This window comes from Dromiciops gliroides, chromosome 2 (genome assembly GCF_019393635.1).
Source record: "Dromiciops gliroides isolate mDroGli1 chromosome 2, mDroGli1.pri, whole genome shotgun sequence".
Lineage (NCBI taxonomy): Eukaryota > Metazoa > Chordata > Mammalia > Microbiotheria > Microbiotheriidae > Dromiciops > Dromiciops gliroides.
Window position 1 is genome coordinate 251,653,003 of NC_057862.1, and position 14,440 is coordinate 251,667,442.

A 14,440-nucleotide genomic window follows, 5' to 3' on the forward strand; every position below is an offset into this window, starting at 1 on the left:
GCTGCTTTCCAGCTTCCACCTAGAATGCCCAATTCTCCTCCCTCAAACCTAGAAACACCCCACACAGCCCCAGTCAATGAGACGACCGCTCTGACAGTCACATGACTGCCCTCACTAGGCTTCCAATCATTATAATTTTGCCAGGCCCATGTAGGCATCTGCGAGTGGTGATGACCTGAGGTGCTAGACCCCTGGCAACAGCTACAACCAGTGGGTGGAACACCATGCTGTTTGCGGAGCCCCAGGCCAGTGCGCGCCAAGGCATAAAAACCTCAAATAACAATTAATTCTTTACACTAGAGATGGAAAATATTTTTCATCCTGAGTCCCTTGGAATTATATTTTACCATTGTCTTGATCGGAGTAGCTGTCTTTTGCAGTTAATTATCCTTATAATATTGTTGTTACCGGGTATATTGTTCTAGTTCTGTTCATTTAGCTTTGCATCTGTTAAATTAGGTCTTTCCAGATTTTTGTGAGATCATCTTGCTCATCATTTTTTATAGAACAATAGCATTCCATCACAACCATACACTACTACTTGTTCAGCCATATCCTAATTGATGGACATCCCCTTACTGTTCAATTCTTTGTAACTACTGCTATAAATATTTTTGCAGAAATAGTTCCTTTCCCCCTTTCTTTACTTTTGTAACAATTGGAATGATGCCACCTGCTAGAGATTTACTGTAGAAGAGTTCTTTGAGGGCAAGACCAGGAGTCTTTTCTTTGGCATCAGGAAGTGACGTTTGCTAGTGGGAGGAAGAAGGAAGACCTGGGTGCTCTGACTCGTGCTTTTTCCTGGGGACTCTGGTGGAGAGCGGAGCTAGAAATGTGTTCTCCCTTTAATAGATGAATGTAGGCCTTTCTCTCTCTTTACCAAATTCTTATTCTCCTTAATAAATGCTTAAAAGTCTAACTCTTGCTAAAGCTTATAATATATTGGCAACCACTCATTAGAGATTCTAGACAGAATAGCTAGAATTTTAGCCCTTAACACTTTCTTTGGAATTATAGACTTTGTAGTAGACCATAAATCTTTTCATACACTGTAGACCTTACCAACTAGCTAAACTCTACTAGCAACAAATACAAGAAACCCTTCTGTGTGTGCTTCAAGCTGGCAGGACTTTTGTGTCTGAAGGAGGGAGGGACTGCCTGAGATAGAATCCTAACCTTTCATTTGCCTCTGTATGATTCCTCTGTTAAACTTCTACCTCTGTCATGAGACTCTAGCAGCAGAAGACATGGATGGGGGCAGCTAGGTGGCACAGTGGATAAAGCACCAGCCTTGAATTCAGGAGTACCAGAGTTCAATTCCTGCCTCAGACACTTGATGCTTACTAGCTGTGTGACCCTGGACAAGTCACTTAACCCCCATTGCCCCGCAAAAAAAATAAAAAAGAAGACATGGATACTTTCAAAACCTTGAAAATGATCACTCAGGACTTTTCTTTTATTGCTACAGATGTGAAACATCTGCTGGCACATTCAGTATGGTAAGGTAAATAGAGTATACCATAGGCAACCAGTGGGATAAATAGAATTATCTCCTGTCCCTACAGTCTCTGGACTGTATTGTGGATCTACTCTTACCTTAGGGGCATCATGCAATTCCAGTGTTGATAGATATCCTTACCAGGAGGGATTATTATCAACTTGGTGTTAAAACTCTTGCTAACGCTGAGGATAACTAACTGTTCCCGAAATAAACTTTTATTTACTATGATCCCCCTTCTTATATCATGTTTATTTATTTATTCATTCATTTATTTATCTGCTTATTAATTAATTAAATTGATTTGCTATTCATTCATTTATTTATCCATTTATTTATTTAACTATTTATTTATTCATCTATTCATTCATTTGTTTGTTCACTTATTAATTCATTTATTTTTTGTCTATTTATTTATTTGTGCATTTGTTCATCTGTTTATTTATTTATTTGTTTGTTTATGGACTTTTATCCATTCTATATTTTGAGAAGTATGACTCCAAACAACCTGTTTGACTCAGCATAATTCGAATGAAGCCAAGAGGGAACAGTAGTGATTTAGTCATTGGTTATGTCAAATTTGGAAGTGAACTTGGTGGGAAAAACTGCTTTAAGTTTGAACTTACTCTATCTAGGAGTTGAGATGGTATAGAACAGATGTGCCCCAGGTACTGGGAGAAATATTTTTTAACTTCTGTTCTTACTGTACTGATTTTTATTGGTTAAATGAAATTAGATTGATAGTCCTTGGCAGTTAACTTTGTGAATGACCCCCTAAATGGGGATTTAAGCTGATAACTTTATAGAAAAACATCCCCAATAATTTGGGAGGACCCCATATACTTTGAAGGGGAGATGTAACCAGTAACCTTCCTCAATCTGAGAGACCAATCTTCAAGCATGCTTGTTTATTGGGAAAATGATTGCAGTGTACCCACACCAATTTACAGTATCATTTTGCTTGAAAAAAAAAAAGACCTGGAATTAATCGTTTGAGCAGGGTATGAACTAAAACATATTGGAATTGTCAAAATTATCAATATTTTTAAAGCAATAATAGTAGTTTCTCCAGAGGCTAGACCTGATCCACAGCTATATATGATTAGGGCAGTAGAGGTTTCCTCTGTTACTCACTGCTAAAGTCTAATGCAAAAGAACGAGAAGAAAACAGACAGGAAAACACCTACAATCCTAATCAATCAGGAAGCTTTCACTAAGTGTTTTCTATGTCAGGCACTGTTCTAGGTAGTTGGGATGCTATTACCTAGATAATAATGAAAGTCCCTGTTCTCAAAGAGATCACACTGTATTGGGAGAGATAACATATTTACAAGCATATATGAAATCTATTCCAAATAAATGTAAGAAAGTGTACGTGGGGTAGAGGCAATGGTCTTAGGAGGCACAAGCAGCTTCAGAGGGTGGGGTAATCTAGAAAGCATTCCAGTAGGAGTTCAACCTGCCTCTGATTGTCTGAGAAGCTTCTGCTCATTCTAACAGACTGTACAAAGTCAAAGGAGTTTTTAGCGGGTCAAATCATCCTTTCTTGCTAGTGGAAAGCCCATCTTCTAGCAGCTCTTAGGAATAAAACTTGCTAGGCCATAAGGAAGGGTTTGATGGGATGAGAGGCTACCAGGCTACCATTTCAGAAGTGACCTTTCCCTACCCTTACCCCTGTTGTCTACCATACTTCAGTATACTTCTCTGGGAACCCTGAAATGCCCATAGCTAATCATAATCTTTTGTCTACATTTCTCTTTGCCTTGCAACCCCAATCCTGTTATTCATACCCTGCTCTTTGTACTCAACACAACCTCCATTCCCTCCACCCCTTAGTTCTTTTCCTTGCAGTCTATCATTTCTGCATTGGATATGCTCGAGGTCATTTACTGAGAGCTCCCTCTTCTCCCCTCCTCCTAATCTCATATCAATCAGATGACTTCTGCTACTATCTTCTCTTTTACTCTGTCTCACATCAACAGGTGGTTCTTCTCCTTGCCAAGGCAAACTCCTGAGCCACAGCAAGTGATCTCATTCCAACCTATTTTCTCCAGCAGATTGCTTAGCCCTGAAGTCAAATCTGACTTCAGACACTAGCTATGTGACTTGACTCTAATTGCTTTAAACATCCAGGGCCATCTCCAGTTATCCTGATGTATATATTGCCACTGGGCCTACATGGCTCTGGAGGAGAGTGTGATGTTGGTGACTGTACAGCCCTTCCTTACTTAAATCCAATTCGCTGTAAGTCATGACATCACCCTGATGCCATGATCCTATTTGAGAACAAAGGACAAACAACAACTCCTCTATCATCCTTTCTCTCTCACTTATCTTAAATCTCAGTCTGTTGACTGCTTCCCTACTGCCTATAAACATGCCCACTACTCCCTTTCCTCAAAAAAAAACTTTACTTGATCTATCCATCTCTGTTATATATCCCATATCTTTCCCCTCTTTTGTAGCTAAACTCCTTGAGAAGGCAATAGACCACAGGTGCCTCAACTTCCTTAACTCTCTACAGTCTGGCTTCCAATCACATCATTCAACCCAAAATACTCTTTCCAAAGTTACTAATGTTCTCTTCATTGCCAAATCTAATGGCCTTTTCTCAATCCTCATCTGTCTTGACCACCTTTGACACTGCCAGTTACTGCCTTTTCTTGGATAATTTCTTTTCTCTGGGTTTTAGGGACACTACTGTCTCCTGGTTCTCCTCCTACTATCTGACCACTCCTCTGTTTCTTCTCCTGGATCTTTATCCAGGTCACATATGCTGACTGTGGATATCCCCCAAGGATCTCTCCTAGACACTATATTATTTCACTGGCGAACTAATCTCCTGCCAATTATAATCTCTTTCAGATGATTCTCAAATCTATTTACCCAGCCCAAACCTCTCTCCAGTCTTGCATTTCCAACTGACTATTAGACATCTCAGATTGGTTGTTCTATATTTAACATGTTCAAAGTAAAATGTTTTATCTTTCCCTTCAATCTCTCCCCTCTTCTTTACTTGTCAATTACTTTAAGGAGCATCACCAACTTCCCAATTATCCAACCTAGTTGCCATCGTAGACTCTTCACTCTCTCTCACTGTCCCCCTTGCAATAAACTACTAGTTACTATGTCCTTTTGATTCTACCTTAATTATATCTGTCTATATGTCCTCTTCTCTTTTCTGCTATTGCTAGCCCTTTGGTGTAGACCCTCATCCACTTGTCCCTAGACTTTTGCAATAACCTTCTGATTGTTTTCTTGCTTCAAGTCTCTCACCACTCTAGTAGGGACTTCACTTAGCTATCAAACTGAAATTCTTGAAACAGAAGTCTGACCATCTCAAACCCCTATTTATTAAACTCCACTGGCTTCCTAATATTTACTGGATTAAATATTGAATCCTCTGTTTGGCTTTTAAAGCCCTTTACAAATTGGCCTTTCCTAGTCTTCTTACATCTTATTCCCCTCTTCTATGATCTGGTGACACTGGACTCCCTGCTGTTCCTCACACAAGACATTCCATATCTAGGCTTCATGCTTTTTACTGGCTATTCCCTAAGTCTGGAATTCTCTCCTTCCCCATTCCCATCTCTTGGCTTCCTTCAAGTTCCAGAAAAATATTTTCCTCTCCTTCTACAAGTAGTCTTCCTCAATCTCCTTTAATCTCTAATTTATTATTTATATGTATTGTTTGTACATAATTATTGGCATGTTGTCTCCCACATTAGAATGTGACTTCCTTGATAATAGAGATTTTTTTTTGGCCTTTCTTTGAATTTCCGGCATTTAGCAAGTGCGGACACATAGCAAGGTCTTAATAAATGACTGCTGACTACTTGAAGTCTGATCAAGCAAGGTTAATCTTTCCATCAGTGCAAGTTGGCTACTTATATGCAATATGATATAGTTGTCCAGGGCACTGAAACATTAAATAATTAAGTCATGTATCAGAGACATGACTTGAACCCAGGCCTTCCTGATGCCAAGACCAGTCTTTTATTCACTACACTATACTATCCCTCTTTGTGGAAATTACAAATAACCAATGATTATGAAATTATAAACTAGTCATTACTGTGAATGCATATTAATGTGATTTTGAGGGTTTTACCTGAATATTGAGTAAAATTTGATCCTTTTATATGTAGAATTAGTCAATGCAGAAAATTGATTTTTTCTCACTATGTCCATTAATGGACTGTCTCACTAAAGCTGCTTTAACTTGGAAATTGCACCTTAGAGTATATTTTGGGTAAAGGTTAAAATGAACTAAATTTTATAAGGTTTACTTAGCAATAGCAAGGAGAGGATATCCCCTGTCATCAGATAGGAAGATGTTGATTTAGCAATGATACTGTGTTGATTCACTTGTGTGTTCTTTTGTTGCTTCTGTAATTCCTATGATGGTCAGAAGCCTGTCAGGGTTAGACTCATAACTCCTTGTACCCTACCTTCTTTTAGCCTAAGTCTAGGAAGACTAGGAAAGTGTCAATGACCCAAGACTTATTCTTCCACTTGTTGTTCTTGGTGTTCATCCTTTGTTCTTGAAGAGAACCAATGACATCACCAGGGTATGTGAATTGGGTTTAAGTGAGGCAGCTGTCATTCTCACTCTCTTCTCCAGAGTCATTTAAGTACAGTGGCAGGACAAAAGTCAAATGATGATGGTCCCATCACCCTATCCAATAGTCTCATGAATAGCTTCAATACCTTTCAAGGAAAATAAAACTAGCCTATCCTACAGTGGTTAGGTCCCTTAGGATATTGCTCCCACTACATATGTTATAGTGTTAAGTGGTAGCAAAGTAGCTGTGAAGGCAGTAAACATTTCTTTTTGAAGAGTGCTGTGAGAACACAACTATTGACTCAAATATCCATCTCTAAAAGAGTCTTAAAAGTCTTCAGAATTCTTATATAGACAGAATGTTCTGACAAGGAAATGCTAGTTCAAACTAAAATCGGTTTAGCACAGATGCTTCCCAACCTGCTGTTTGTGAAAGAGTAGATTTGGATATGCATCAAGATTATATTCAGGACACATTTTGCTTTTACTATATTTATGTGCTCATCTTTATATAAAATGTAGAGAGGAAAAAATGTTTAGATTTGGGAATTCAGCAGCAGCATGGCTCCAAAATTCTACTGACTATGAATGAATTGCATAAGCTTGGCATGGGCTGAGAATGCATGGTATTGGAAAGTGATCATGCAATAGATTTGGGGCATAGGCATAAAGGCATTTAGTGGGAAAAGATCCCTTCACACTTACTCACAAGAAGAGGTAGCCCCTTTTCTTGCCAAGAGCAACCTTTCTACATGCACAAGCCATCCCATTCCAACCTATTTTCTTCAGCAGATTGCTTTCTCTATTATCCTCACTTTCTCATTTATCTTAATTCTTTCCTTGTCTGCTTCTTTACTAACTATAAACATGTTCATGTGTCCCCATCCTCGAAAAACCATCACTTGATTCATCCATCCCTGCTAGTTATCATCCCATATCTTTCCTCCCTTTTTGTGGTTAAACTCCTTGAGAAGGGCATCTAAAATAGCTGTTTCTATTTCTTTTCCTCTCACTATCTTCTTAGTTCTTTATATTCTGCCTTCTGACTTCATTGTTCAACTGAAATTTCTCTCTCCAAAGTTATTGATTACCTTTTAATTGCCCCAAATAATGGTATTTTAAAAACCTTTATCAGGGGCAGCTAGGTGGCACAGTGGATAAAGCACCAGCCCTGGATAAAGGAGGACTTGAGTTCAAATCCTGCCTCAGACACTTGATACTTACTAGCTGTGTGACCCTGGGCAAGTCACTTAACCCTCATTGCCCCCCTCCCCCACACAAAAAAATCTTTATCTTTTTTTTTTTTTTACCTTTTCCACATTTTTTGGCATTGGACTTTGATCACTTTCTCCTTTTTTCTCTCTAGGTTTTTGGGACACTCTTCTCTCTTATTTGACCACTCCTCAGTCTCTCTTGCTGCTTCTTCATCCAGGTCACATCCACTAATTATATCTGTCCCATAGCACTCTTTCTTGGACCCTCTTCTCTTTTTCCTTCTGTACTATTTTATTTGGTGATCTCATCAGCTCCAATGGATTTAGTTATCATCTAAGTAAATTTTATTTATTTTTCTGAACTTAAGAAATAAAACAAGTATTTCCATAACATAGTAGAATAGAAAGAAAAAGATGATTGCATACAAAACAGCAAGTCAGTTATGAATAACTTGCTATTCCTTTTAAATATCAAATGAAGTTATCATGTAACTTCCTTTTTTCCGCTGGTTTTTCTTTCCTCCTCCTCCCCTCCATAGAAATGGCTACCATTAGACAAACACACACACACATTTGTGTGTGAATAGATAGATATGTAAAACTGTCCTATATATATATACTTCTATTTATCAGTTCTGTCTCTGGATGCAGATAGCATCTTCCTTCATATGTCCTTTGTAGTTAATTTGGGTATTTATAGTAGTAAAAACAGCTTAGTCACTCAAAGTTATTCTTAAAACAATATTGCTGTCATTGTATACAATGTTTTCTTGGTTCTGATTATTTTGTTCCTTATTTTGTACAAGTCTATCCATGTTTTCCTAAGATCATCAAGCTCATTCTTTCTTTTTTTTTTTTTTTTACTGAGGCAATTAGGGTTAAGTGACTTTCCCAGGGTCACACAGCTAGTAAGTGTTAAGTGTCTGAGGCCAGCTTTGAACTCAGGTCCTCCTGACTCCAGGGCCGGTGCTCTATCCACTGCGCCACCTAGCTGCCCCCAAGCTCATTATTTCTTATAGCACAGTAGGATTCCATCACAATTATATTGTTCAGCCATTCCCCAATAGATGGGCATGCCTACAATTTTTGGTTCTTTGCCACCATGAAAAGAGCTATTATAAATATTTTAGAACATGTAGGTTCTTTTCCTTTCCCCCAATCACTTTAAGAAACAGATCTAGTAGTGGTCTTGTTTGACCAAATGGTATACACAGTTTAATAACTCTTTGGACATAATTCCAGATTGTTCTCCAAAGTGGTTGGATCAGTTCACAGTGATCACCAACAATGAACTGGTGTCCCAATCCATATCCTCTCCAACATTTGTTGATTTCCTCAACTATTTTTGGCCAATATGACAAATGTAAAATAATATCTCAAGGTTGTTTTAATTGAAATCAGTTATGATTTGGAGCATTATTTAATACAACTGTAAATTTTTCTTTTTTCTTTTCAGAAAACTGCTCATATTCTTTGATCATTTATCAGTTAGGGAATGACTTATATTCTTACAGATTTGACAAAGTTCTTTATATATTAGAAATGAAACCTTTATCTGAGAATCTGTGTATAAAATCCCACTTTCTGCTTTCCTTCTGATATTGGCTACATTGTTTTATTTGCACACCTCTTTTAATTTAATGTAAACAAAATTATCTACTTTACACCTCACAGGGCTCTCTATCTCTTGTTTATTCAGAAATTGTTCACCTATCCATAAGTCTAATAGGTAATACATTCCATGTTTTTCAAATTTTTTTAATAATATTTCTATATATAAGTAATTTATGCATTTTGATCTTATCTTAGTAAATGGCATAAAATATTGCTCTAAGTCAAATTTCTGCCAGTCTGCTTTTCAGAATGAATTCTTATCCCTCCAACTTGTCTGTACACTTGTCAAATAGAGATTTGCTGCTGTTAATAGTATGTCTACTCTGTTCCATTGATCTATCTTTCTATTTCTTAGGCAGTACCAGATAGTTTGGATAATTACTGCCTATAATATAGTTAAAGATTTGATACAGCTAAACCTCCTTCCTTTATAGTTTTTATATTAATTCCTTTGACTTTTTATATTAGTTCTTGATTTTTTATTCTTCCAAATGAATTTTGTTATTATTTTTCTAATTCAGTAAAATGTTTTGATAATTTAATTGGGATTGAATTGAATATAAAAAAGTTTATATAAAATTATCATTTTTGTTATATTGGTCTTGCTTACCCATGAATGTTTAAGATTATTCCAATTATTTAAATCTGGTTATATTTGTATAAAAAAGTTTTTTATTCTGATTACTTCTATTTCTATTGCTAGGGTTTCCAATACTATATTGAATAATTTTGGTGATGGGCATCCTTGTTCCACACCTGATCTTACTAGGAAGGTTTCTAGATTATCCCCATTACAATTAATCCTTGCTTGTGATTTTAGGTAAATAGGTTTTTGGGCTAAAATTTTTCTTTCTCTGTTTTTACCCTTCCTGATTTAGGTATCAGTATTATATTTGTTTCTGAAACAGAGTTTAGTAGAATCCCTTCTTTGCCTATTGTTTCAAATGGTTTATCATCATCTCTATGTTGATGACTCACTGATCTACTTATACAGTCCTAACTTCTTTGCTGAAATTTAACATGTTTATAACTGAACCTCTTATCTTTTCCTACTACTCCTCTTTCCCAAACTTCCCTATTACGATCAAAACCATTTTTAATTCCTCATTATTTCTAAGCTTCTTTCCCCGTATCTTTCCAGTCTTTTCTCAAGTCCTGCAGATTTTTATTTTACCTTTATACCACCTCTCGAATATACCTCTTTCTCTCTTCTGACATTGCCACCCCCTTGGCCATTTAAAGGATTTCCTGAAGACAATTCAATTAATTCTTGTTCATTTTTAGCCTGGTGGATTGTTTATTTGTACTGTCTCTACTAGAAAAAAGCATGCTCATGGATGAACTCTATAGGTTATTCATTTAACTGCATGTTTTAATCTTGGGTAATAGATATTGTTCATGTATTTTAAATCTCAAACTAAAATGCAATCTTTTACAAGAAGTCTTTCTTAGCCCTCCTTAATATTAGTGTTTTCCCACTAAGATTATCACTATTTAAAAAAGAATCTATATAGTGCTTTAAGTCTTGCAAAACACTTTATAGATATTATCTCATTTTATCTTCACAACCCTCATAGGAAGTAAATATTATTAGCAATGTCCTTTTTTTTTTTTTTTTTTTTTTTTTTTTTAGTGAGGCAATTGGGGTTAAGTGACTTGCCCAGGGTCACACAGCTAGTAAATGTTAAGTGTCTGAGGCCAAATTTGAACTCAGGTACTCCTGACTCCAGGGCTGGTACTCTATCCACTGCGCCAGGAAGTATTATTATTCCCCTTTTACAAATGAGGAAACCAAGGTTGAGAGAAGTTAAATTATTTTCCCAGGATCATACAGTTAATAAGTTCCTCAGAGGAGTCAGGACTTCTTGATTCCAGGTTCAACCCTCTATCTATTAATACCATCTTCATACTTCTATTTTCCCCATATATTTTTTGTACATGGTTGTTTGCCTTTTGTCTCCCTCATCAGATTGTGAGCTCTTTACAGCAAGGATTGCTTTTTCTTTTTCTTCGCATTCCCAGCACTTAGCACAATGCTAATAGTGAGTAGTTAATTAATGCCTGTTGATTTAACAAGGTTTTTCTCATGGTGGATGGTTAGGCTAAAGACTTTTGAATGGTTGTAGATCTGGATCTCTTTCTAGGAGGCTTTTCAAGGTCTTGGCTTTGATGCAAATAGCATAAAATCATCTCAAAACAAGAGTGTTTGGAGGAACTCATCATCCACAGGGAATGTCTCTTCAACTTAGAATCTACCCTGGATCTCTCCTCCATCATAGTGACAAACTCCTTTGTCAAGCCTACATCTCATTGTTTTATGCTTTGTCTGATATCTGTGATCAGAGAGTCAGTTGAACAAGGTTATTTAGGGTAAGTTTTTAAAGTATCTAAAATTTTTTTTGATAGAAGGATGACAAATAGTTTATTGGAAAAGAGGTGACATTTTGCTTTAAAAAATAATGAACAAAGGGGGCAGCTAGGTGGCGCAGTGGATAGAGCACTGGCCTGGAGTCAGGAGTACCTGAGTTCAAATCCGGCCTCAGACACTTAACATTTACTAGCTGTGTGACCCTAGGCAAGTCACTTAACCCCAATTGCCTCACCAAAAAAAAAAAATGAACATTATAACCTAGATATTCTCACTCTGTCAATTATTGGGGTTTAGATATTTTGGATGAGATATAGTTTTGCTAGATTATTCATTGATGATTTGATAAGTAATATTACTCATTGTGATTTTGTGATTTAGTTTAGCACTGTTGTATTTATTTACTTTCTACTTATTTGTCCTTGTTGAAGTGATATGGAGCACTGTGAATTAGAATGAGACGATCTCTTGGTAATTACTCTACTTTGGGTTGCCAGGGATAAAAGGTACTAAGGCTTAAGTTTTTTAAATTGGCTTAACTTCTACTTTACTTCCTTTCACTAAGTGCTGTTAGATTCCCAATTCCAAGGGAGGATTGGAACATAAACAAAAAGGAGTAGAAGTGTTGTCTTAGTTTTTGGTGGTTTGTTTGGGTAAGCTTTACATACTTGGACCCTTTGTCATTTTCTACTTGTTGCACAACTGTTTGTTTGTACACATACTGTCCTCTAGGATTATTTGTATTCATTTGTCCTTGAGATAATGTCCTATAATTTTGATCATCATCTTTTATGATGTGTAAGCTCACACTTCTCATATCATCAATAAAAAGCAAATCACTAAAATGTAAAAAAAAAAAAAAAGAAAAAAAAGAACAAATAGGCACAGTAGTGTTATGGGGGAAAAATGGGTACGGGGTTGGGGTTCTTAGGAATTCCTCTTTAAAGAATTACACCCTCTTGCACACAAAAGCAGTTAGAATAAGATGGTAGTTTATTTAGGGGAAGGGAAGGGAGGGGAAGGAAACCATGAAAGAAATCCTTGGACTTCTCATGGGGAGACAGGTATGGAACAAAGCACATGGCTCTGAGGTACCAATCTCCTCCAGCAGGAGACTGGCAGGTACTTTTATAGAGGACTGATGGGGGTTGTGTGTGACCATTTGACTGTGGAAAGTTCCTTTAGTGAGGTAGGACCAACCCCCACTGGTGGTGGCTGGAGGGATTGGGTGAGGGGTGGAGGACCATTCCCCACTGGTAGTGACTGGAGGAATTGGTGAGGGGTGGCTATGGATCTCTCAAGCCATTTCTCTCTTCAGGACACAAAGGCAGCAGCCACACCCAACTTATCTCCCCAGGGGTAAGGGAGACCAGAATGAAGGGTGGAGGTCCCAAGCTAGCTCAGTCTGATCTGGTTCTGCTTATCTCTCTAGGCATATCTGTCTTCTGGTTTAGTTTCTCAAGGAGAAGATTCCTTGATGTGCCCTAAAGAACTTCTGGGTTCCTCTAAGCCCCATGACAGTAGGATCTTACTTCCTCTACATTTTTTCACTCTATTATATATATATATATATATATATATATATATATATATATATAAAGTGGACCATATAAAGATATGGTCCACTGTAAAATATAATTAATGAAAATTTGTCTTTCCCTCTAATATGTTTATTAAAGATGACCTTGATTCTTATGCTGATGAATCTCATAAAATTTTTTTTAATAGATGGAAAAGGAGGTGTACATATTGATATTTATTGATATTCTCTTGGTTGTCTTTTTTGAGGGTTAATAAACTCTCAATTTTCCCCACACCTTTAGTATGCTTCCCTTATTCAGATTCACGTGAAATGATCACTCAATGCTCTTACAGTTGTGTTACCTTTCATATCTATTTTCCATATAATTTTTATACTTATTCCAACTATTTCTGATTCTTGATTATTGTTCTGTTATGTTCTCTGGGACACATCAAGGAATCTTCTTCTCCTTGAGAAACTAAACCAGAGAACAGATACTCCTAGAGAGATAAGTGGAACCAAATCAGACTGAGCTAGCTTCAGATCCCCACCCTTCATTCTGGTCTCTCTTACCCCTGGGGAGACAAATTTGGGTGTGGCTGCGGCCTTTCTGTCCTGAAGAGAGATCCTTAGCCACCCCTCACCCAATTCCTCTAGTCACTACCAGCGGGGGATGGTCCTCCACCCAATTCCCCCAGCTATCACCAGTGGGGGATGGTCCTCCCTCACTAAAGGAACTTTCCGCAGTCAAATAGTCACCCCCCCCCCCATCAGTCCTCTATAAAAGTACCTGCCAGTCTCCTGCTCTAGGAGATTGGTACCTCTGAGCCACGTGCTTTGTGCCTATCTCCCCATGAGAAGTCCAAGGATTTCTTTCATGGTTTCCCTTCCCTCCCCCCTTCCCTTCTCTTGCCCCTAAATAAACTAACATTTTATTCTAACTGCTTTTGTGTGCAAGAGGGTGTAATTCTTTAAAGAGGAATTCCTAAGAACCCCAATCCCTAACCCAACCCGTACCCCATTTCCCCCATTACAATGTGTTGTTTAAAATTATTTGCTAATACTGTATTTTATAAATTAATTGCTATTACTATTTGTATATTAATAGCTATTACACAAGTTTTGGCAATAAGCATTTATTATTCATTAATGTCAATAAAGTATTGACCGCATGTCTCCCTAACTTCTCATGGTCTCAGGCCTTATACAAGGCCAGAGAGAGGGGAAGAGAAAGCAAAAAAAGAAAAAAGAGCATGCCCCTGGAGTGGCCAAGGCTTTTATCCTGTTTAGATAGAGGTGGGTCATTATACATTGATCTAAGATAATTGTTTGGCATCATTCAGTTCCATTGATTGACATGACTTGAGGATACTCTAGATAATGGAAGAGTATGTAAAAGAAGGGCAATGGAGAAGTCCAGTATCTAGGTGTGGTTTGATCCCATCAGTTCACTTAGCTAGACAAAAGAATCAATCTCCATTTTTTTTTTGTTTCCTTGGGTTTGTCCCTGAAAAGATTTGTTGAAGTTCCACAAAAACTGGACTTTCTGGAGTGTGGCTTTCAGGGTGGGGGGAGGGGGAGGAAAGGATTGAAACTGATCATTGTTAATAATTATTTTCTCATAGTAATGGATTTATAGATATAACTTTTGTACAGGGAA